Here is a 22,549-nt window from a genome sequence, read left to right on the forward strand (position 1 = left end):
TTGCCCATTTACACTTAATCTATTTGACCATAAAGATTTTACTAATCAGAGCTGATACTGAAACACAGATCAGTAGACCATAAAATTAACTGCAGCTCAGGCAGTGTTTCTTTGAGGTTTATATTTGAAAACAGTTCTTAACTAAATTAATTGGTGTAAAGGATATTTATGGTAAACCTGTCCTTTGCCTACACAACTTCACTTAACCCCACCCCACTCCGCAGCTGCACTCACCTTACCCTTCATTCCCATGCCACTGAATTTGGCAGCTGGAGTAAAGAGAAATACCCAGTATGTCCACATAGGGGCAGTATGTGACTCTTTGCCCTTCCTCCCTTGGGACAGCTCTAGTTCTTGACAATTGGCTGTTGGACAAAGAGAGAGTCTTAAGCTCTGTGAAAGCTGTAAGTCATCACTTTGGATCTTAGACAGGGCTTCCTTTCTTCGCTCCCACGGTAAGGATGAAAGGTAAGTATATGCAGCAGGGTAGGGAGGCGGTTAAAGTATATCTAAAGCCCAAACTTTTTTTCCCCCATTCTGAATGGAATGGACAAAGTTTTAAACCCCCATCAGGATTTTTTGCCCTTTAGGTCCCATTGGGGAAATATCCTTTTACTAGTCCTGTAGACCAATTGTCCCAAACCTTTTCTGTGCCAGGGACCGGCATCGCACCGGTCAATTTTTTCAGGAACTAGGGGGTGTTTGTGTCTTAAGGGGGGGGGGGGGGGGATAGTGCTGGTTGGTGGCGATGGGGGCTGGGAAAAACTGTTGCCATTTACTGATAGGGTTTTAACAGGAAGTTCTGTGCAGTCAAACATCTATGCTAATGATCTGTGTTTTTAGATCATTGGCGGAGAGTATTGACTGCACGGAGACAATTATAGAAATGCTATCAGTGAGTGGATGACTACACAGAGCTCACAGAGCCCCTCAGCTCACCAGGCTCCTGCATCCATGTGTTTTTTTGTTCTGAAGCGTCAGAAGGAGGAAAGCAGCTGTCACTTATTGATAGGGGTGGATCTTCTCTTGCTCACCCGCCTGCCAGTCACCCCTTGCAAGCAAGTGAAGCTCTGCCCAATTCTATAAGTGCCAACTGCTCTCCTCCTTGTGATGCCCCTGGGGCACAGAAAACACATACAGGTCCCCTGCTGCCGAGTCCGGCCTGGGTCTTGATTTTTCCGGGCTCTGAGTGGATGGTGTGGAGTAGCCTGACTGCAGGGTGTCTCCTGCATGGCCCATTATGAGACCTCCGTGCTCCTGCTGGATCACTAGAGATGCCGCTAGAGGTCCGGGGCCGGCACTGGTGATTTGGTCTCCACCGCCATTTTGGGTAAGACCGACTCTTGTGTAGGGAAAGAAACAACAAGAGGCAGAGCCCGAGCAGCAAAGAAAGTGGCCGCCAATAGGGATCGAGCTGCCGCCAACCCCCCACCGCACCCCTGGGCCCAGCCCCCAACAGAGGGTTGGGGATACCTGCTGTAGACTCAACAGAAAGTCATAGGAATTCTCTCCAAAGTGACCTCATCAGAAGATTTTCCCTCTATACCTGTTCCAGTGACAACTCACATTTTTGAATTTTGGTTCACCTTCAGTCCTGCGGGTGGCTGAATTTTCATGCTGTAGTGTAGACTTACCACTGCAACTTTGCTCTTGCTAGAGATTTGTCACGTATATTTACAAATTGGAAAAGTGTCCATTAGAACTTGGTCTTCAAGTGCTCTGCAAGTGTACAACTTGGCAGTAAAAATGTGCAGCAAGTTAACAGACTTACAATTCAACACTGCCACAAATTTGTGGAAAGTTATCCTTGCTATCTGGGTAGTGCATCTCAGTTTGCTGCATATTGGACTGTGTAGCCACAGACCAGTCAGGGTGGCCATGTTGACCCATGTCCACAGCTAAAAGTGCCTACAATGGGCACATAAGCATCAGGACTGAACCACAGAGCAAAGGAAGAAGGTGTCCTAGTATGATTAATTCAAGAATGGTTTAAGGTGTTGACTTGGCTTCCAAATTTTCCTCTTGGCCTCTCAATCCAAATCGAGCATGCATTAAGGTAAATATAAAATAGACATGTGCAGTTCATTTCATTCTAAATTACAATTCAGAAAAATTTTCGTTATTCTGAAATTCATATATAATATATATCTGAATACCCGAATTACAATATAAACAAATTTTATGAAATGCTCCGAATAACTATTGGCTGCTATCTTCACTGTTCTGTTGTGTTTTGTAGTGTATTTGTCATCTTTTTTAATTAAAGACAACCCAAGTTTTTTTTGGAGGTGCGGCTGTCCATTCTTTTAGCCTTTACAATTTGCTCCGAATAACTAAATGAAAGTTGTGCCAATTTTGGAAACTTTTGTTGAATTCTAACTATACACATATTGCTGAAATCAATAATGCTGTTTTAGTTAAGCTGTAGGTGATTTAAAGAGTCATTGTAATCATTTGATGAAGATTTTTCTTTTGTTTGTTCACTTTGCCACATTGAAATCGAAAAAAAAATGTAAATTAAAAGGTTTTCAATTCCACTGATTCAAACTTTATCGATTTGAAAATTTTGAATAGAAAACACCCGGTAGATTAGAAGAAAATTCCAAAAATTCCGAATACGGATTCCAAATACGAATTCGGAATACGAATCCCGAATATGAATCCCAAATATTAATTGAACGAATCAACCAAATTTAGCGAAACAAAATAACTAGATTAACTAATCAAAAAAAAACAATTTTTTTTTGTCAAGTATATGTCTAAAAATAGAATATAAAACCAATTTAGGGAGGCCCTGTCACTAACGGAAAAAATATATAAGTAAATAAATATAAATATATGAGTAATATAGCTGTGAATTTCACATCCTACATGGGAAAATCTACTCTGTTTAAAGTATAGCATCCCAATGCTGTTGAACTCTAATTATTAACTTCTAGTTCTGACAAGAGCTCTTTGATTTTAACGACATGGTTAATGTCTCCAAGACTCATTAGAGAACTTGTTAGAGTGGCCCACAATTGATTATTGTGGATAAATATTTTGGAAGCAATCTGTTTACACATCCATTTAATCAAACTCCCTGTCAATAAAGGGAGTATTATTATTATTTATTTATTTTTTTACGCTTTTTCTTTTGCCAGGAATAAATAAAAACAGCTGAGAAAAATGCAACGGATCAGATTTTTTTCCCCCAGAATACTCCAGAGCTTGCCAACATTCCGAATCATTAAGTTGTATAAAATGCCCCGAGGTCTGGTGAGAGCTATTGCTTCTTAATTAGGCGCTCAGGGAAATCTCCAAGCTTTCTAACGGAGGAACAGAGGTCTTTAAAGAGAGGACTCAGCCAGATGATCAGATTCGATAAATCCCAGAGGCGAATACTTAAAACAAGGAAAAGAAGGTTCCAAAAGTTGTACAGTTATTTAGTATGCAGAGCAATCAATGAGAAAATGAACCATTGTTATTCGTGTTCCGCAAAGAGCAATATGTCATGTAAGATTAATTATTACAAATCATGATGGTTTATTAATTAATTCCTTGTGTGCAATTTTGCTAGTAGAACTTGTAACAAACATTAACTACTGCCACACTTCCAGGATAGCAAAGGCAGTGAAGCTGAACATCTTTATTGCATTTACAGGGCAACTGTACACATAAAGGGTGGATTTACTAAAGGCAAATAGGCTGTTCACTTAGCAAGAGATTTTCCCCTAGCTTAGTGAATGACTTATGTCACCCAATCATATGCATATAAAAGTACTGTTTTTTTATTATTTTTTTAAAAAATTTAATTTTTCTTGCATTCCTCCGATTCACAAACCACCAATTAAAATTCATGTTTTGAGCAACTTTCTAGACTTGTGGCAAGGATGCAACTACAACTATAACAAAACATACAACTGCTATGGAGACTAGTGATCTTTAGGCACAAACAGCATTTGAAAACTAGAACATGCATTTCCTGCAGAAAATGTGTGGGAATGCTGAATAGCTGAATTGCTAAAGCTAACTGGATGAATAGCTTAAATCCGTAAGAAAAAGTTGAAGTGAGAATCAGCATTTCCACTAATTAGCATATTTTTTAAAGTAATTACCTTTTGCAGGAGCTGCCCCATAAAATTGCCCCATACAATTTCTACCAACAAAACTGCCCCATCAAATTTCTCCCATCATATTACCAAACTACCATCAAAGTTCCTCCATCAAACCTGCCCCCATCAATAACTGCCCCCATCCTATTGCCCAATCAAAACTGCCCCCATCAAATTGCCCAATTAAAACTGCCATCAAAATTTCCCCATCAAAAATTGCACCATGAAAATTGCCCCATCAAAAAGTGCCCCCACCCTATTGCCCCATCAAAACGTGCCCCCATCCTATTGGCCCATCAAAAAGTGCCCTCATCTTATTGGCCCATCAAAAAGTGCCCCCATCCTATTGCCCCATCAAAAACTGCCCCCATCCTATTGTCCCATCAAAAACGGCCCATCAAAAACTGCCCCATAAAAAACTGCACCATCACAGTTGCCCCCATCCTATTGCCCCATCAAAAAGTGCCCCCATCAAATTGACCCATTAAAACCCGTCCCCATCAAAATTGCCCCATCCTATTGCCCCATAAAAAAGTGCCCCCACCAAAAAGTGCCCCCAAACTGTCCCCATCAAAAAGTGCCCCCCATCAAAAAGTGCCCCCCTATCAAAAACTGCCCCCATCATATTGCCCCATCAAAACTGTCACATGCTCTCATTGACTTCAATGTTAAAAAAAGTGTTAAAAAGAGTAATATATATATAATATAAAAAGTATAAATAGTAGAAAAAAAGTTGAAGAAGTCCTTCATCATTAGCTGAAAGAGATGAACATTTTAAAAGTTGAATGGTTTTAATAGCTGAAGTATGCAGAAGTTACGCAGAGCCCAAAAAAAATTTACAGAATAAAATTTAAATTTAAATTAAAGATAAATAAAAAAAACTAATAAACAATAGTGGACTGCTGAAGCACTCCCACCGCAGACATGATCAAATGCTACCAAAATAAAGTTCTATTTGTGGGGAAAAAAATTATAAAAATGTAATTTGGGTACAGCGTTGTATGACCGTGCAATTGTCATTCAAAGAGTGAGAAAGCTGAAAATTGGTCTGAACAGGAGGGGGGTTCAAGTGCCTGGTAAGCAAGTGGTTAAGAAAAATCGTCTGTTATTTTTGAGTCATCAAGAGATTTTAAAAACAACAACTCATGAAATAAATAAAAAAAATAAAAAAAATAACTGACAATGAAAAAGCCTGACAGGTTCTAATAATCCCTCTCCACTCCATCCAACACTAAAAATAAACAGGATTTCCTTTATTTATAATGTAACAAATGGGGGAGAAATGGGGGGGGACAAAAAAAACTAAGGGTTTGGCAGTTAAAGGGTTATAAATTAAAAAAATATATATATGATTTTGTAGTTAAAGGGTTAAAAATAGAGCAATAATTGAGGGTGTAATAACGAGAAAATAAAATAAATGAAAAGATGTTTTAAGAATAGAAATCTTTATTTCAGCCATGGGACTGAAAGGGTTAAATCTCATTCACAATAACATCTTCTTAAAGGAGCCATGTCCCTATTAGATCCATATACTGATCCTACAAGCTGAATTCCACAAAGTTCAAAAATAAGGACGTGGCTCCTTTAAGAAGACGTGTTTCTAATCTCTCCTGAGATTTTTCTTTCGATTTGATTCGATTTCATTGTGATTCGATTTCATTGCGATTTCTATTCTTGTACATTTAAAGAGTGTTTCTTTATTTCTTAATAATGAGACAATTTAAATGTAAAAAGCTTTTTTCTCTGAAAAACACAAAAGAGAAAGCCAGCAAAGGAGGGGCAGCTATGAAAGGAGGTATCAGTGAACAGCCTGCAGATACCCCCAAAAAGCCCTCCAAAATTAGGAAGACCCGGGCGTTTGTACGCGGCTGTTTCAAAGCCGTTGTTGGATTTTTCAGATCCTGCTGTAAAGCCAATGGACATCACCGGGATACAGACACCGAGAATTGGTAAGTACAGTACTATGGATAGTAATGGATACAAAATGTACTCTGTAGAAGTCACCTACACTCATCGATCGAAGGAACCTTCACCCCAAAATGATTCCTTTTCATAGAATTTTAGAACAGAAGGAGATTCTAAAGTGATTGTTAAGCCTCTATGTATCTTTATATCCTCCCCTCTGTTAGATACAAAGCTGCATCCTAGTGCCTGTGTGTTATTTAAAAAAAGAACCGTTTTCTACCGGTTTAAAGTGGAAGGAAGCCCATAGATTTAACAGTTTCAAAAAACATTTCTATTCCCGGCATGCTGGGAATGCCAACTGTCACACTTATTGTGCTCTCAAACTGTCATAAACAGATCACATGTGCGGCGTTATGGCAGTTGAAGTTAAAGATGGAAAAATTGTAATACAAGTAGAAATGTTTTTTTTTGTTTGTTTATAAAGCACAGGCACTACGATGCAGCTTTTTATGTGACAGAGGGGATGAACAGATCAGGGATAGTGAGAGACGACAGGTAGGGAGGGTGAGGGGGGAGAAGACACAGGGAGAGCTGAAGATAGTAGCGTATGATGGAGACATGTACAGGGAGGAGGAGGGGGGAGGAGACACAGGGAAAGCTGCAGATAGCAGCGTATGATGGAGACATGTACATGGAGGGTGAGGGGGGAGGAGGAGACACAGGGAGAGCTGCAGATAGCAGCGTATGATGGAGACATGTACAGGGAGGGGGAGGAGGAGGGGGAGGAGACACGTACAGTGAGGGGGAGGAGGAGGAGGAGGAGACACAGGGAAAGCTGCAGATAGTAGCGTATGATGGAGACACGTACAGGGAGGGTGAGGGGGGAGGAGACACAGGGATAGCTGCACATAATAGCGTATAATGGAGACATGTACATGGAGGGTGAGGGGGGAGGAGGAGACACAGGGAGAGCTGCAGATAGCAGTGTATGATGAAGGCACGTACTGACTCCGGTGTCAGAACTCTGCAGCCCTGATACATGGGAGTCAGTGCAGAGAGGGGGAGGGTAGAAACTGGTAGGATCAGCCAGATATTTCATACACAGCAGAAGCACTATAACAGGCTTTAAAGGAACAGGATCTTTATTTTATCCTTTTGGGGATAACAAACGTTTTAAAGGTGCAAAAACACACAAACAAATATTTTGTTATAGAAACATCTTTATTGGAGTCCAAAGTTACACATGTATAGGAATGGAAATAGATATTGTTTAGAGGTTACCCCCCCACCCTCATAGAGGCTGGGTGTTTAATAATAAGAAACAGAAGCACTGCAGATTACTCCCCCGCTCATGAAATTAAGAACCAGTTCCCTTTTTGACTCCTTTCATTTTAGTGGGTTGCATAACTGCCAGGCAACCAGAATTTTTATAGAAATGCCACCATTAGTGATCCCTGTGTCCCTGTCATGTTGGGTTTATTTATTGTCCCTGGCATTGGAATTTTGAACATTTCTCTGTATAATTTGATTATATATATATATAAAATGTAGGTGAAAGTGCTAAACCTGATTCTTCTTTTTTAATTGCAGATGTACGCAGTATTTACTGCAGAGACAGCTCACAAGGCAGGACTGCACTAGTGAGCGAGACAGAATATGAATGCTACCTTGAGGCTCCACCAGCATGTGATGTTCACGTGGAGGCTCCACCAGCATGTGAGGATCGCACGGAGACTTCACCAGCATGTGACGTTCACACAGAGACTTCACCAGCATGTGACGTTCACACGGAGACTTCACCAGCATGTGACGTTCACACGGAGACTTCACCAGCATGTGATGTTCACACGGAGACTTCACCAGCATGTGACATTCACAACGAGACTACTCCAGAATGTGACATTCACAACAAGACTACTCCAGAATGTGACATTCACAACGAAACTACTCCAGAATGTGACATTCACAACGAGACTACTCCAGAATGTGACATTCACAACAAGACTACTCCAGAATGTGACATTCACAATGAGTCTCCTCCAGAATGTGATGTTCACAATGAGACCCCTCCAGAATGTGACAATCGCTTCAGTTATTCAGTTATTGGAAGAATACAGAGGACAATCTGTCACAAAGACCATTATCGCCAAACAGTATGTTGTTTACCGAGTACTCGGGTTTGCAACATTGCAGATTGCATGGAAGGATTATTGGATGGCGCAGGAGAGAACCCAGCTGTCATGGTATATATCGGTACCAATGACAAAGTTAGAGAAAGATGGATCGCCTTACAAAATGATTTCAGAGACTTGGGGGCCATATTGAAGAAAAGGTCCCCCAAGGCAATATTTTCTTAAATACTGCCTGTACCTCGAGCCACACCACAGAGACAGCAAGAGCTTATGGTACTTAACAAGTGGCTGAGGAACTGGTGCAGGGAGGAGGGGTTTGGCTTCATGGCGAACTGGACTGACTTTTCAGGCCATTACCATCTTTATAGTAGTGATGGATTGCACTTAAATGAGAGAGGTGCAGCTTTCTTGGGATTGATGATGGCCAAAATGTTGGAAGAAAAGTTAAACTAGGTGATGAGAAGAGGACAATTTGCTAGTGAATATGAGGGAGAGGATCTTCATTTCAAGCCATCATGACAGGAATCCACTACGTCATCAATCTCTTAAAAGATTCTCATAAGCAGCTTCTGAATCACCAACTATCAATGTGGCTGAGAGAGAAGATCACCGCTCAAGGTAGGTCTATTGTAGGGTCGTTTCAAAAATATAGGACTCCAAGGGTGCAGGCAATGCACTAAGGCAAATATTGGTAAAAAGATGAGGGATGGACAGCCGCACTCCAAACCAAACAGGTTGTCTTTATTCAAATCATGGCTTATGAATAAGCACTGAAGCCAGTGCGAAACGTCGGTATTCTCCTGTTCCTATTGCTGTGATCTGCTGTGTTCGTGCTGTTGATTTGAATAAAGACAACCTGTTTGGTTTGGAGTGCGGCTGTCCATCCCTCATCTTTTTACCAATATCAATGTGGCTGGACAAACAAGACAATTGGATGTTCCTAGAAGAAGACTCAACAAAAAGTTTGAGGGACCCTCCCAGGGGCCAAGTACGGCTGTACCAACACAGGTCCCTACACTGGTGGCGGCTGCCACTCCAGTAACCGCAAGATCGTCCCATTAGCCCTCTATTTACCTTTCTGCAGCTTCTGAATCACCAACTATCAATGTAGCTGGACAAACAAGACAATTGGCTGTTCCTAGAGGAACCGCAGGATCGTCCCATCAGCCCTCCCTTCCAGGGACCAAGTACGGCTGTACCAACACAGGTCCTTACACTGGTGGCGGCTGCCACTCCAGTAACTGGAGGGTCTTGCCATCAGCCCTCTATTTACCTTTCTGCAGCTTCTGCAGAAGCTTTAAGGTTCGACAGTACACTGCCCAAACATAATCACCTGTAAAAAGGAGTGTCTGAGATGTTGGTGGTAAACAGCCTGCTAGGCCCAAGGGGAACCAAACCAAGCCCTCCAAAAGTTGCCAAGAGTGTAAATGTAGACATTAAGCTTTAAGGTTAATAAAAAATATAACACTCTAAAGGGAAAGGTAGAACAAAGGGGGAGTATGGAAGAGGGAGAGAGGGAGGAAAGGGGGGAGAAGGGAAGGTTGAAGGAAGAAGGGGAGAGGGTTTGGGGGAACCCCCACACCCCTTCCTTACCCGCAACTTTCCATCCCCCCTACTTTCCTCCCTCTCTGCCCCTTCCATACTCCCCCTCCCCTTGTTCTACCTTTCCCTTTAGAATGTGATATTGTTGATTAACCTTAAAGTATAATGTCTATATTTACACTCTTGGCAACTTTTGGATATGAGGTAGCTTTTGGAGGACTCGGTTTGGTTCCCCCAGGCCTAGCAGGCTGTTTACCAACAACATCTCAAGCACGTTTTTACAGGTGACATGTTTGATCTATGTATTGTCGATCGACATAAAGTAACTAATTATGTTGTGAAGTTTTGAGGCCGGTATGTTTTTAGGGCATGTGTTGGACCGGCTATGAGAAGAGGTTGAAGGCCGGTATGTTTTTGAGGCGTGTGTTGGACTGGCTATAAGTGAAGGTTAAAGGCTGGTATGTTTTTGAGGCGTATGTTGGACTGGCTATAAGTGAAGGTTAAAGGCTGGTATGTTTTTGAGGCGTATGTTGGACTGGCTATAAGAGGAGGTTGAAGGCCGGTATGTTTTTGAGGCGTGTGTTGGACCGGCTATGAGGGGAGGTTGGAGTTGGGTATATTTTTGAGGGGTGTGTTGGACCGGCTATAAGGGGAGGTTGGAGTCTGGTATGTTTTTGAGGAGTGTATTGGACCGGCTATAAGTGGAGGTTGGAACTCTTTTTGTCTTCAGAGGTGGGAGAAGTCTTTTCAGCTTTCTTTAGGCTTTCTCTGCTGGAGAAATCAGAACTCTTCCCACCAGTGAGGTCCTTCGTGGAGAAGTCCAAGGCCTCACTCACACGAGGTGTATGAATCTGTACCCTGTGTGGGGGCTGCGTTAACCCCAAAAAGGACATCCATGTTGGTGCAGTTGCGCGGACACACCCTGGTTGCGTTCGGGGCCGTGCACCTGCACCCACACAGATGTCACATTGGATACAGTCACTGCACCCCAGTTGACAGCAATGGGACTGCCTACACGGGATGCTGGGAACATCTGTGCATCCCCATTCTGGTAAACATGACCCTCCCATGGGGTACGGATTAATACCCCCCGTGTGAATGAGGCTTAAGGATGAAAGGAATATTTAGCTCCTTTGTGTTGCTAATTTGGGGAACACTGTACCCTTCTTTATTGTTATTTGGGTGTGTTTTATTATAGGAGTGTTATATATTGTAGTTTAGGATAAGTTTGCATTTCTTGTGAAGGCACTTTAAGTGAACATAAGTGATTTACCCCGCTCCACGGGGGCGGGTCTTAGAGAACAGAGGCCGCATATGGGCAGCACAGAGGCTTGGGGGTTAGCCTTGCAGCACTGGGGTCCTTGTTTCAGATTCTGACCAGGACACTATCTGCATGGAGTTTGCATGTTCTCCCTGTGCTTGTGTGGGTTTCCTCTGGGTACTCCGGTTTCCTCCCACACTACATGCTACTTTTGCGTTGGTGGTGCAGTGGTAAGCATAGCTGCCTTCCAAGCAGCTGACCCGGGTTTAATTCTCGGCCAACGCCATCTCCAATACTTGGAGTCCTCAGAGAGAAAAGCGCTATACAAGGTCAATGCAGAGTATATATTAGCGGTGGAATAAAGAATGGAAATTCCAGCCTGCAGGGCTGGTGCCCTCCCGGGAAAGCTTGCCATGTGTCTGCTGTTCATCAAGGTACCAACTAGGCTAGCTGGGGTTCCTATTCTGTTGAACGTTGCTGAAGCTTACTGAGGGACTTTAGTCTGGTGATCTGGTCTGGTATCACTGGAGAGAAGTCTGGAAGATATTGAAAGGAGGGGTCCAATTATCCAAGGACATTAGTGAGTACAGACTGGAGTAATAGATCCCTGAGACTGTGTGCTGCTGCTGCTATCTCTTGGGTGCTAGAATCAACATTGCTCAAAGGGGGTATTGTGCCTGGTGTCTTGGTATAGCTCAGTCCACTAACTGCTTGTGCAAGGACTCTCGGAATATTGGGAGGAAGATTGGTGTCCCCAAGTTGCTGCTAAAGTTACTAGAGTACCACACAGTTACCCTACGTCTAACCAAGCTGAAGTTCTGAAATAAAGCATCAAAAAAGCATACCCCTAGGCTGCTCATTGAGCCAACAGAGTGACTTTGACTATGTGCCTGGCTGTGGAGGCAACTATGGGAAAATATCTTAGGGACCTAAACAGTAGGCTCCAGTGGGAGTGAGTGCTACATTTACAATGGCAAATGTTTAATGGGTGACTTTCAGATGGACATTGTAAAGAATAATTTTATGTGACCTCATAAATAGTTACACCTATAACTTTCAGCCTATGCAATTAGTTCTGACAATGGAAACCCTATAGACTGCTGCTATTTTATCTTCCCTACACTCCCCCCACTACTGGCTTGAGAAGCCCATCACTAAGCACCATGGCTGTCAAGTTGGAAGTAGGAGATTGATTAAAATGCTCCCTTATACACAAAAATACATAGTGTGTTTCTTTGTTCCAAGCAGCTAAATGGAGCTCAAAGGGAGAGAAGGATATGTAGGTATAAGGTAGGTGGGGTTACCATCATAGCATCCATTTTGCTTTGCCCAGCATGGGTAAAACACTAGTTCAGTTTAGCCTAACGTTATCCCCTAAAACTAATGCAAAAGAGATCTCTAAAGCTCCCCCAAACTGGAAATTTAACATAACAAGTATTCCTTGGTAAAATGCCCTAAACCAAGATCTTACAGTGCTGATATTTGGGAACCAGTATGAAATAATTCACCACCAGAAGTTGAGTTGGTTACCAAGGTGTGTCTATGGCACTCTTAGGGACCAACTCAGTCAGTGTACACAGTCAAGATTCGAGCACCTCACTCTTCATGTGAAACTCCAAAGTAGGGTGAGATGTTGGATTGGGAACTATAGTGGAGGTAGTAAGATAATTTACTAATAGAGTTGATAAATTGCTTTCACAGTACGTGATTGGTTAACTGAAGTGAATGTTTATACAATTTATTGAGTGAAGATTCCTAACTCTTTTAGTAAATCAGCCTAATTGTTTATCACCGTGAGAATGTCTGAGAAATAAAGGATGCTAATTAATGATTTCACTTATCAACATCTCCCGAAAACTGAAATATCAGTTTTGATCCAATTGATCCAATAATACTTGCTATTCAATTAATGTTTTTGATTCTGTTTCCTGAGTTGTGGGCAACAAAATAAATACAAATAAATAAAATCATCAATGTATCATTGCCAATGAATACTACTTTTGGCCTAAACTATGTCCTGCAAGAATGCAAAATAATGAATCTTCTCATGTATGCAGTTGAATACAATAATAAAGCACAAGATATAGGAGGAAATAGAAAAATTGACTCATAATGATCTCTTAATCTATTTTAATGTGTTTTGCCATGGGAACAGAAAGGAGTTGTCAAAGCCATTCTTGCATGTTTTTATTGCTCTAGATGAAGCAGTGACACATTCCATAACTATTGCATAAAAAGTAATAAGAATATATTATTCAGTGCATCATTTTTTACTGGTTAGATGTCATAACTATCTTAAAGAGGCTAACCACTTACAAACACCACACCAATGGATTATCAGCACAGATTGGAATCACAATGAAAAGCCCAGCCTGAGGCCCCGTACACACGACCAGTTTCCTCGGCAGAATTCAGCTTCCGACCGAGTTTCTGGCTGAATTCTGCCGAAGAAACTGGTCGTGTGTACACTTTCGGCCGAGGAAGCCGACGAGGAGCTCGACGAGGAAATAGAGAACATGTTCTCTATTTCCTCGTTGTTCTATGGGAGCTCTCGCCCCGCCGAGCTCCTCGGCCGCTTCAGTGCTGAACTGGCCGAGGAACTCGATGTGTTTGGCACGTCGAGTTCCTCGGCCGTGTGTACGAGGCCTTAGAGAAAGGAATTAACAAGGCTACCTTGTTGTATTGCTCCTGGGTCTTGGGGTTAGGGTTAAAGTTTCCCCCTAATTCCCCAAATGTTTTAAAAAGTGAGCAGATGGTAGAATGGAATCCACTGGTGTCTAGACAAAACTAGAAAAAGGTAATTTTAAACATAATAAGCCATAAAAAACAAAAAAAACAAAAAAACAATTACTGACCCCCTGTGGTGGGATGACTATTGCACAACATAACTGAACCAGAACTTGCAGCAGAATGTTTGCAGCAGAACTTGCAGCAGAATATTCCAGAATGTTTGCAAAGAAAGTTGATCTGGAGTCATGCAATGCAGATTTGCTGCAATTGTGCAACACACTTGTGAAGCTTGACAAGTCTAGAAATAGCTGAGCAAGTCATTTTCAAACTTGCAGCACAATTGCTTGCTATCTGGGTATGTGCTCTGATACCTCTCTATTGGACCCTAAATTACCCTTTTCAGCAGTATGAGTTAGAGTAGCTTTTATATTGGATTGGACTACATGGGCCAGCTTTCACTCCCCATGTGGATCGGTAAACCTTGGCCGCCCATGACCCTGTTGCTAGTTCTCTGGTTTTCTTTTCTTGGACCTCTTTTGGTAGGTCCTGGGCCTGGCCACTGCAGACTGGGAACATCCCACAAGAGCTGCAGTGGTCATAATGTTATGGCTGATTGTTTTATGTAGCACTTTACAATGAAAGGATATCCTTTATTGTGTGAATGGCTCTAACCAAAATACGTTGCTAGGGTGTGGTATAAGAGCTGAGGGCCACATGTGGATCCCCTACACCCCGAAATAAGGCAAATGATCACCACCACGATGGACCAATATAAATAAATTGATTTATTGTTAAAACTCTGTAAATGATCATGAATGCCTTCTAAGCTTCAAATAACTTTGTAATTAATGAGTCAACTGTACCCATCTCTCTCCCAGCTCACTGCATATTTTATTTCTGTACATGTTAATCACTATTGACTCCTGAGCAACTCAATTATAGACTTTAGGAGCTTAGATACAAAATTCATTTTCTCACTAAGCAGCATCTTGTTGCTTTTGCTATTGACTGGATTTTTAATCAAATGTTTAAAGCTGTATAGATTGTTGACATGCTTGGAGCACAAATGCACATTTTCATTTCTGACTGGAATATGGAGATAATCATCAGGTTTAACAAAACATGTAATTAATCAACCCACATGGAGCACAGTGGTTGGAATTACACTAAAGAAGGATGTTGCCAGAGATAGGTGCTTCATTTCCTTGTACACGCCAAAACTTTGTGGAGTTTTCCGTCAACTTTTAACCAGCATGTTTGAAAAAAAGGAAAATAATGATTCATTTTAGAAATGTATTTGTGTGTCTTGATGTGCTCTGTGCCCTCCAGATGGAATCAACAGATGGCTCGGCACAGGCTTTGAGGGTGGACATTATGCTCCATGTGGGAATAAAAAAAAAATGGTTACGGAAAGTGTTAAAGAGGACCTGAACTGTGGAAGATGTGCCCTAAAAAAGGCAAGCAGACAACAAAGAACTTGTCCCTAGCATTGCAGGTATGGCACGGCTGGGCACATGGACGTATATATACTTCCCCATAAGAGCCCAGACGTGTCATGAGCGCGCCGGCAGCCGCTTGCGACCAGGTCCGAAGCTCTGTGACCGTGCCCGCGCCACCCAAAAATGTTTCAAAAGTGTCCGATGTGTTCGCCATAATGTCGCAGTCAGGAAAAAAATCACTGATCGCCGCCATTAGTAGTAAAAAAAAAATATTAATAAAAATGGCAAAAAAAATGTCCACTATTTTGTAAACACTATAAATTTTGCGCAAACCAATCGATAAACGCTTATTGCGATTTCTTTACCAAAAATAGGTAAAAGAATTCGTATCGGTCTAAACTGAGGAAAAACACGTTTTTTTATACCTTTTTTTGGGATATTTATTATAGCAAAAAGTTACAAATATTTTTTATTTTTTTTTCAAAATTGTTGCTCTATTTTTGTTTATAGCGCAAAAAATAAAAACCGCAGAGGTGATCAAATACCACCAAAAGAAATCTCTATTTGTGGGAAAAAAAAGTATGCCAATTTTGTTTGGGAACCATGTCGTACGACCGTTCAATTGTTAGTTAAAGCGACACAATGCCGAATCGCAAAAGGGGCAAGGTCCTTAACCTACATACTTCGGGTCTTAACCCGTTAAACAAACAACAAATTATGTAAACAAATGTTACCAAACAAAAAACATAACATTTTTTAGGTTGCCAATCCTTGGAGGAACCAAGTGTCAAATGTTACCCTTGTATCTGCGTAATTACTTCCACGGTCTCTGCTGCACTGCACCGCCTCGGGGACGAACCACATTCTGCAGATACCACCCTTGTAATTACCAGTTAACCCACCATAACTGGCATTCCACCGGGGACTCCATACCTTAGATGAGTCCCTCCCTAATAATCTAATCACAGCAGGTTGTTTTATAATGCCTTCAAAGATCCAACCATACTTAAAGGGGTTGCAAAGGAAATTTTTTTTTTCATAATAAGCATCCTTTACCTGCAGACATTCCTCTTTTCACTTCCTCATTGTTCGTTTTTGCTCAGAAGTTGCTCTATTTCTTCTCTGTTCTGTTCACTTCCTGCTTGTCTGATTTTACTGACCACCCTGAAGGGAGGCTTTACTGCGGTGGTCAGTAACGTGCTCACCCCCTCCTGGGAACTACATCTGTGCGGCAGGACGCTCTCTACGTGTTAGAGACTTCAAGGAGGTGTGAATTACTGGGCGTGCCGCAATTTAAAATGGGAATCGTAGTTCTTACATGAACGAGCGCTGCAAACCAGGAAGTGAATGAGAGAACAGAAACTAGAATGCCGGAGGTGATATAGATGAAGGAATTTAATAGGTATTTACTCGTTTTTTAACAGAATCATTACACTATTCTGTCTGTCTACCTTGCAGACATTAATTTTAGGCAAAACATTTTTTTCCTTTACAACTCCTTTAACCACTTCAATACCGGGCTTTAAAACCCACCTCCTTCCCGGGCCTATTCTGGCACTTCTTTCCTACATGTACAAATCCTCATTCTTTTGCTAGAAAATTACTCAGAACCCCCAAACATTATATATGTTTTTTTAGCAGACACCCTAGGGAATAAAATGGCGGTCATTGCAACTTTTTATCTTGCACCGTATTTGCGCAATAATTTTTTAAACGGCTTTTTTTTGTAAAAAAAATGGTTTCATAAATTAAAAAATAACAAAACAGTAACGTTAACCCAATTTTTTGGTAAAATATGAAAGATGATGTTACGCCGAGTAACTAGATACCTAACATGTCACGCTTTAAAATTGCGTACACTCATGGAATGGCGCCAAACTTCGTTACTTTAAAATCTCCATAGGCGACACTTTAAAATTTTTACAGGTTGCCAGTTTAGAGTTACAGAGTAGGTCTAGTGCTAGAATTGTTGCACACGCTCTAACGCACGCGGCGACACCTCACATGTGTGGTTTGAACGACGTTTACATACGTGGGCGGGACTTACGTGTGCGTACGCTTTTGAGCGCGAGCTACCGGGGACAGGGGCATTTTAATTTTTTTATTATTATTTTTTCTTTTTTATTTTACTTATTTCTTTATTTTTTACACTTTTTTTTACACTTTTTTTTTTTTCAATCGCTTTTATTCCTATTACAAGGAATGTAAACATCCCTTGTAATAGGAATGTGTGTGACAGGTCCTCTTTAAGGAGAGATGCGGGGTCAATAAGACCCCACATCTCTCCTGCAGGCTGGAAAGAATGAGATCGTGAAAAAAAATTCACAGATCTCATTCAAACTAGCCGCAATTGCGGTTTGTTTACTTACGGGGACCCGGGCGTGACGTCATCACATCGCGCCCGGGCCTCCGACGGTCATAGAGATGACTGGTGACCAGATCGTCACCAGTCTTCTCTATGGCAAACATCCGGCGGACGGCGATCATCTCTCCGGGCCCCCGGTGGGACGGGAGAGCCCGGAGAAGCACCGGATGGCGGCGGGAGGGGGGGGATGTCCCCTCCCGCCGCCTGTAAGAACGATGTAGCGGCGGAACCGCCGCTATGATCGTTCTTACGGTGCGCAGGATCGCCGCCGCTAAACAATGATATCTCAATGATGCCTCCGGGTGCAGGCATCATTGAGATATCCCCCCCGCAAAGCCCATCACGTCATATGACGTCCACCCAGGATAACAGGTCCCCGTTTTGGACGTCATATGACGGCGTGCGGGTGTCAAGTGGTTAACCTGTAAAAAACAAACACAACAAAGAACAAACAAGCATAGGACGAACCAATCCAATGTAGGGCGGGTGGGAATGTTTCTCCTCCTCATGTCTTCCCCTGGATGTCCGGTTCCACTTGCCTCCCAACAATCCTACCTTTGCAGTCCCTCCACCATGCAGGCTGCCCAATGCCCTGCAATAAACGGTAACTAGCAAAATGTTAACCCCGACTTGCCCGGCTACCCTGTTTTTTTTTTATGCTAGCCCTGTGCTCATTTTTTTATTTATTTTTTGCTTTGGGCTATACTGACTATTTAATGTATGCATCCTGTATGAAATGTTTATTTGTAAAACAAAAATTTGGATTGCAAAATATATAAAACAAAATGTTATAAACTTGCAAAGTTAATAAATATGATATCATTCTATTTGCCTTCCCTTAGTAGAATATCAAAGTTCTGCATTTCACAAAGGAGCCCATTCCATATCCTACCACAAGCACCACCAGTATGACATCTCTAAATAAATTCTTCCAGATGGAATATGGATTTTTCAGAAATTTTGGATAACCCAGGAAAGCAGATTGAAAGCAAGCTGTTGATCTTTATTAGTTACACCATGTAATGTGTACAGCATGCCAAGACTTGACACTGGCTATATGAAAGCAGACTCTTTTTGTTTAGCCAGTTCTGCAACCAAGATAATTGCTTCTCACATAAGCACGTTCATTATTATAGGCCAGTCAGCATGGGCCTATCCATTATGGAAATATCTAAATTAATAGCAATATTATAGCAACCTGACTGGTGCTAATAAAAGACCCCATTATCCCATTGAAAAGGCTAAAGCAGACTTTTTTAATTTAAAAATAATACACTGTATTTTTAAATTATTTTTTTTAAGATAGGCTTCCTGCCGGATTTATACTACAAACAGTAACAGCATGCTAGCAAGTATGCAAAAGTTGTACCAAATTTGCATAGTTATTAAAAATATTTTTGCTCCAAGGAAATACATAAATGTGAGTTAAAACTGTTTTGTATTTGAAAAGAATAATGATATGTTTAAATGCTGCAAATGCATGAATTCCCCTGGATATCAGCCACCTGCTATGCCCTGTATGAGCAGCACTAAAACTGAGAGAATAAGAAGTAATACTCTAAGCCAATTAGGCTTTACTACAATGCACATGTATTGCAGGAGCCGCTGGATTTTGGGTCCCACTAATCCTGCGCTGCCAGGCAGCACACATTTTCCAACTTCCACGCTGAGACATAAACCAGTCCATGGGCTTGTTTTTGTTGTTTTATTGAGGGAAAACAACTTGGATAGGGGATAAGGGATTATGGGATGCCCAACTGGACTTTTGTAGAACAACTTGAGGACAAACCTCCTTTACCATGTACACAAAACATGCAGATCCTAGATTGTACTATCAATCTTTGTGAATCAATAACAAAGTTCATTTTTCAGGAGCTCTATGTGCCCTTGGTGAAATATAGCAAAGTACCCACACTTACAGGAGCTCTATGTCCCCTTGGTGAATGCCTATGGTTTTTATAATCCATAACATCTGTTATGAGCCATCTGAGCCACTAACTAAACAGTTCCTGAAATATAGTATGACCTCCAATAGTTTTCCACACAAAAATAGCATTTGGACCTTTTTAGTGCTTTGCCAGCATTCAGCCTTTTCACCCATCAGCAGGCTCTCATGTTAAAGCCTCTAGCATCTGTCGGCTCAGATATACTGTAAAATGGCTTTTACATTGCTGCAGCAATGATCAAGATATCATATTCTAGCCTCAATGAGTCTGCACAAAGTAAAAGTAATCCTATTGGCTAAGAAGCCCCTGGATTACTTTTAAAGGCAGTAGAAGGGGGTTCCACCACCGTCCCTCCATCACCTTTACTGGGCTCTCCCGTGCAATCAGGGGCCCCATTTAAGATGTGAACAGCAACATCTAGTTCCTGGGACACAGAATGCGCGCATATGTAAACGGTGACAAATCTGCAGAGGTTGGGTCAGGGGTGGAGCCTGGTGGGGTTGAGGGCGGGGTTAAAGGGGGCCCCGTCGGGTAGGCTGTACGGGGCCCTGTGATTTCTAACAGCGGCCCTGGCGGCAAAGGTATGGGGGACATTGCTGGAGGGACATTGCATTGCTGGAGGTCCATTGCTGGAGGGACATTCCATTGCTGGAGGGACATGGCTGGAGGGACATGGCATTGCTGGAGGGACATTGCTGGAGGGACATTGCTGGAGGGACATTGCTGGAGGGACATGGCTGGAGGGACATGGCATGGCTGGAGGGACATGGCATGGCTGGAGGGACATGGCATGGCTGGAGGGACATGGCATGGCTGGAGGGACATGGCATTGCTGGAGGGACATGGCTGGAGGGACATGGCTAGAGGGACATGGCTGCATATGTGAGGGACATGGCTAGAGGGACATGGCTGCATATGTGAGGGACATGGCTAGAGGGACATGGCTGCATATGTGAGGGACATGGCTAGAGGGACATGGCTGCATATGTGGGGGACATGACTGGGGGGACATGGCTGCATTTGTGGGGGGACATGGCTGCATTTGGGGACACATTAAAAAAAAGTATCGGTATCGGCGACTACTTGAAAAAAAGTATCGGTACTTGTACTCGTTCCTAAAAAAGTGGTATCGGGACAACCCTACTTTATTATTACACAGGGTTACAATCCATATTAATAGCCCTGCTTATGCTTTTCAGCAAACATAGCCTTAATCACAATGTTAACCCTTGAATTCTTTTTTACTGCCATGATTATACTGTTTATATCTAATTTTATGATTATTAATGAAAATAATTTTGCCATGGGGAGAAATCTGTGTCATAAATAATCCACCTTGGGTGACAAATTCGCTAGATATCCCACTGTTTATTTGGATTTTTTTTCTTTTTCATTTATTTTGCTTGTGATTGTATGGGGCATACTGGCTCAAAGCTGGGTCCCCACTGTGCATGTGCAAGTCACACCGCTTTTTCTGAATTGACCCACAACTTTCTGGGACCTATCACCTGTCCCAGAATGGGAGGGGGGTAAATTTCCACTCGCATCACCTATGCAATCTGGTCCAATCTGGGACAGTGGGACCAGGAGCGGGTACCTGTCAAAACTTGCTACCCGCTCCCAGAATGAAAGAATAAATTCTATTAATGGCGGAGGGAAAGAGGAACAATAAAATGAGCGGAAGTTCCGATCTTATGTGAAGTTCTGATTTTAACCACGGTCCGTGTTCATCCAATCCCCCATAGGGGAGAGAGGAGAAAAGACAGGGCGGTCCCTGCACAGTGTACGGGGACCACCCTGTCAGCCGCCGGCTCAGCTGGGATATACAGAGCGATCCCCCCTGAGCTTACAGACACACGGAGGCAGACCATTACTGATCCGCCCCATGTGAAAGGGCCCTTATAGAAATCTCCTGAATAAAAAATTCTCATAGCCCCAGATTTAATGTAAAAATAAATCAATCAATGCATGCACTGAATCCATGGACTTGCTTGGAATTTACTTATTATAGCAGTATCCAATTATCTTAATTGTGCATTTTGGCTGTAAAAGGCAGCACTTTGTGAAAATGATAACACAAGATCTCCATTCTCCCTGCTAGACAAACATACTCTACATTGGAAATGGAATTCTTTTGAAACCAGCACTCTAGTTAAACCATTTATTCAGACTGACACTAGAGTCCTGGGGCACAGCATTAACAAATATTCTTCCTGGCATCTCTGTGTTTCAGAGAAAATATGTAATTCTTAAAAGAACCATTTTTTTTAACACTGTGATTCATTATTAAAGTATCCAAGACAGGCAGCATCGCTCCAAACGTGTATCCTCTCCTCCGCTGCAGAGACTACAGGTGCAAGTGTAAGGAGCCCGTCTGTGCTCACAATCCAAGAAAGGAGGCAAGGATAGGCCCCCCACAGCACACTGGTGTCCACTCTTCAAAATACTTTTATTAAACCACTGGCAGCATGACAGCATACATTTCCACACCCAGGGACTGCACTTAACTGTCCTTAATGCATTTCTCCAGCAATAGGCTTAATCAATTAGGCCTGTTGCTAGTGAAATGCGTTAAAGAGGGGCGGTCCCTGTATGGGAAAATGTTGTATGCTGTCATGCTTTTAGTGGTTTAACCTCTTGCCGACTGCTCTACGTATATGTACTGCGGGGCGGCAGCTCCTCTGTGTGGACTTCAGGGTCTGCCCGGAAACCTGTACGGGTCTGCCCTCTCCTGCTGTGATTGGACACAGCGGGAGCCAATGAGCGGGTCCTGCAGTCCTGATGTCCGCTGGGACCCGCTGATCGTTCCTGACAGAGGCAGATCGCCATTTTGTTAGTAGGGAAGACAGAGATCCTGTGTTTCTGCTATGCAGGATCCCTCTATTCCCACAGTTAAAGCCCCCCCACACACAATCACAAAGCACTCACTAGGAACACATTTAAAGGGTCACTAAAGGAAAAAAAATGTTTTTCTGAAATGACGGTTTACAGGATATAGGGACATAGGGCCAAATCCACAGCCAGCGGCGCAAAATAAGTTTTTTCAAACTTATGTCATTTAAGTTACGGCGCCCTAAGTTGGTGTCGTAATTGCCGTATCCACAGCGCATTTGCGCACAAAATTGCGCCTGCCGT

General features: G+C 42.3%; 1 protein-coding gene and 1 non-coding gene across 2 annotated transcripts in view; one reads left to right on the plus strand and one right to left on the minus strand.

The window, feature by feature from the left end:
• The window catches only part of GUCY1A2 (guanylate cyclase 1 soluble subunit alpha 2), a 293,950-nt gene that overhangs the window by 48,734 nt on the left and 222,667 nt on the right, over positions 1–22,549 (minus strand). The window lies entirely within an intron of this gene.
• TRNAG-UCC lies at positions 11,148–11,219 on the plus strand. The gene has a single exon. It is a non-coding gene; the product is annotated as a tRNA-Gly (tRNA).

The sequence above is a fragment of the Rana temporaria genome, chromosome 2 (genome assembly GCF_905171775.1).
Source record: "Rana temporaria chromosome 2, aRanTem1.1, whole genome shotgun sequence".
NCBI classification, from domain to species: domain Eukaryota; kingdom Metazoa; phylum Chordata; class Amphibia; order Anura; family Ranidae; genus Rana; species Rana temporaria.